The sequence below is a fragment of the Haliaeetus leucocephalus genome, unplaced genomic scaffold (genome assembly GCF_000737465.1).
Source record: "Haliaeetus leucocephalus isolate CR32 unplaced genomic scaffold, Haliaeetus_leucocephalus-4.0 Scaffold0, whole genome shotgun sequence".
NCBI classification, from domain to species: domain Eukaryota; kingdom Metazoa; phylum Chordata; class Aves; order Accipitriformes; family Accipitridae; genus Haliaeetus; species Haliaeetus leucocephalus.
The window spans coordinates 2,148,516-2,152,208 of record NW_010972436.1 but is presented as its reverse complement, the minus strand read 5'-3'; positions in this window follow the sequence as shown (position 1 = coordinate 2,152,208).

Here is a 3,693-nt window from a genome sequence, read left to right as displayed (position 1 = left end):
TAGCATCCATGTCATGTTTCACAGCCTGGGGAGGGAACAACAGGCCAGCAAGGTCAGCTTTTAAGGTATTATTTCATCTCATCTCTTTCTCAAAGCCTCACTGCTGCACAAGATGACATGTTGCAATCATTTTCTTTGCTGAACCAGAGACAGGTTTTTTTTACCTTTTTGTCACAGAGTTGATCAGGGGCCGGATGTAGAACATACCCAGGCAGAGAGGAACGCTTTCGGATTAGACACAAAAAATTTGAGGCCGTGACACCATCTCTCTACGCTCTTTGTCACTCTCCATTATACAACATTCTCAAATAGCTGATCCTGTCAGTATCATCAGACTCCCAGCCACTGTGACTGTAAGATAATAGCAGTATTCCCATCCTTTCAATCCAGAGACAGACTTGAGGGTGGGGAGACAAATATCCAGGTACTCTATGGGTTAAAGGATATTCAATGCTGCCTGTAGAGCATGTAAGTTATTTCCCTCTTCAGGTTTCCTGTAAATTATGCCCCTCAGGGTCTATAAAGACCTAGTCACACCCAGATAAAGCAAGGTTCCTGGGCAGCTTGCCTATACACTGCATTTTCGCGGACACAGCTTGCTCTGTTGCCTTCCCAGACATGTTACACCATGACAAACAAAAACCCCACAGAGGTTGAGTTGATTTTTAAAGACTACAGAGAGCCTGGCTATAAGCAAGTACTCCAGTCCCCTGCCTCTTCCTAGAGGAGGAAGACTCTGCGGCAAGACCTCTGGAGGGTGGCTGCAGCTCAGTGCTTCAGCTGGCAGAATTTCACCTTCAAACCCTTCCCGGGGAATTGCTGCTCTGAAAACACGTCCAGTTGCTCTCTCCCAAAGTAGTCCATAAGGGGTGGGGCGGGGGGAGAATTAAAAAGAAAGAAAAAGAAAGAAGAAACACCAAAAACCTTTTCAAAAGGGTGCTTCCAGTCCAAGCGCTATCATCTTTTACAGTTATTTTAGCTAAGTGTTTTAATCCATCTTATCACAGTGTCAAACTGCTTTCAGAGCCCCAAGTGTTCTGGTAGGGTGCAATGTTTTGGCAGGAAACCGCTCTGCCACCACAAGAAAGCAAACCCCAAAGAGTTTGGGAAGAAGCGAGAACAGCACACAACACACGCACCGCTTCAAGCGAACAGATGGGCAAGTCAGCACACAAAACCCAAACACGACGCTATTCTCTACACCACCTCAATTTTCCAGGGCCTCAACGAGTGCCATCAATCACAAGGTCTGAAACAGAGAAAAGCTTCTGTCCCCAGCCCTGGCTGTTCAAAATAACATGCAGCAGCTTTGTTACACAGACAGCTAGCAGCAGTCTTGTCCTAGGAAGGCTCTACTGTACAAAGGTTAAGTGCAATTTTTCTCTGAGGCTGTACTATCCTTTTGATTCTGCAGACAGCCCAACCTGTACATTTACTGCTGCTTTATAATCTTGGTTTCCTCAATTTTAGCCTGAAAACCCTGTGAAAACTAGTCACAGCAGCAGCCCTTCAGAATCAACAAGTCTGATTTGCAACTTCATATTTTACCTCAACCTTCAATACTTTGAACAATGCAACACTGGGCTCTTGAAGCAATTAGGACCAAAAAGCAAATACCTCCTGAGGAATTCACTGCTCCCACCAGCCATTGCTGCAAGAGCTTAAAGATATCCTTTGAGCTGCTGGAAAATGAAACAGGCATTTCTCCTAGAAGGAGCAGGCAGGAGCTCATCTCCATCGCTGCAAACATAAGCCAATTAAACACAGACCCAAAACAGGAAGGGAGGAGGGATGAAGGGTAAGTTCCATCACACGGAAATTAAAAGGTTGTTGTCTTGAGTCAAAACATGATTATTAGATGTTTTAGTTAACTCAGCAGTAGAACTGAATAGAGAAAGGGACTGACATTTTTAGTGGGGAGAAAGGTGTTTTAAAAGTTATTTTGAGTGGGGGGAAAAAAAAAAAAAAAACAAACAACCCCCCCCTCCTTTATCCACAAGAAGAAAAGAACCCTAATCCCACAACTGAGCAAAAGCTCATCCCCCAGCCTGCTACCAGCAAACAGGCAAACCAGCTGACAGAGAACAAGGCGGGTTTCTAGCTGGATTCTGTCAAATCGTTAGAAACCATCCAGCTCAGAATGCTTTCGTTATGCCAAACCAGCTAGTCACGCTGAACTTTATTTTCTGACCAGCTTGTGCACGTCTAAGGACCTTCCCCTTCTAACTGCCACGTGTCCCAAGGAGACAGACAAATAAAAGTACAAAAGATGCCCAAGTGACTGGGAGGCACTCTTCCGCTTGCCCCACATTTCCAAAACACAACCTGTTCAGCACTCTGAACGGATTGCAGAGACCTGAGCAGAACACAACGAAAAACATCTTTCCACACCACCGAACTGGTTAGAAACACTGACTTCAGCAGCAATGCTTTCCTGATCATTTTACAGCAAGACTGAATCACTTCTGCTCCAGATGCAGAGGTAGCCACCTGCTGCACACATGCCACTTAAGGTTTACAGCGCAACCATAACAATGATGGTATTAAGGACTTAAAAACTGCTCCACTAGACCAGAGCAGATTCCAAGCCCATTTTCCTGGGGACAATGGTGAAAAAAAGCCTGAAGTAGGCCTTTGTGGAATACCTTCACCATAAGAAAAGCTCTCCCTAAAGCCCTATTGTTTAGTACTCAGCCAACATCCTAAAAGTGTGAGAGGTCATTTTTTCCTGAAGTACCATACAAACACAAACCTTTAGTATTAGGAACCCGAATAACACGAACACTTCTAGAGAAATCTCCGATCCCTTTTAAGGAGGCTGCTAAGCTCTCAGACTCAAGGGTAACTTCCAGCAACACAAGTTCAATGGAACAGTTAACTATTGTGTTAAAAAAGCCAAGTCTTTGTTAGCAGTATGTATGCTTTATTACATTTTCATTGATTGTTGTCTTTTCCTTGCAGGATAGGAAACAGACATCTCTATTCATCCTGTTAGCCTTCGCTCTATTATTGATCAATACCTTCTATTTTTCTCTTCAACGGAGGTAAACAGTCTTCCCTCTGGGGAAGCCTGTCGATGTCTTCAATAATTACTCCTGCTCAAGCTCCTTATGTGGCAAGAACAATTTCAAACTTTCTGTAAGGGGGAACCATGTTCAGCATTTCATCTAGATTTCCCACTCCTCCTCCTCCCACTCTTGACAGCTTCGTGGCGTTCCAGGCAGCTTTCACAGAGCTGTCCCTGAAACCACTCCAGTCCCCTTCCCGGATCACAATTCATCAGAACCCACTCACGCACACATTCTTCCAAAACCCTCCTTCCACTACACGTCGCAGTTGCCGAGACTGAATTAGCCCTCACGGAGCAACTGAAATTTCAAGCCACTGTGAGCATCCAAACAAGACCCACCGCAACTCACCTGCGATACAGGAGCACACGGGTACAGTAACAGCCTCCTCGCACACCTACCGCACACGCACACACACCCGGTGTCTGTCAGTCCATCCAGCGTGAACCAGAGGCAAAGCGAACACAAACCTGATGCCCACCAAACCCTGGGGCGTGGGGGCTGTGCGGGGGCAACGCGTGCGTGGGGAGATTGGGTGGGCTGCAGCAGGGAGACGTTGTGGGTGGGGAATTGCGTGGGCTGCATCGAGGGGGGGGATGGTGGGGGCTGCACTGGGAACTTATGG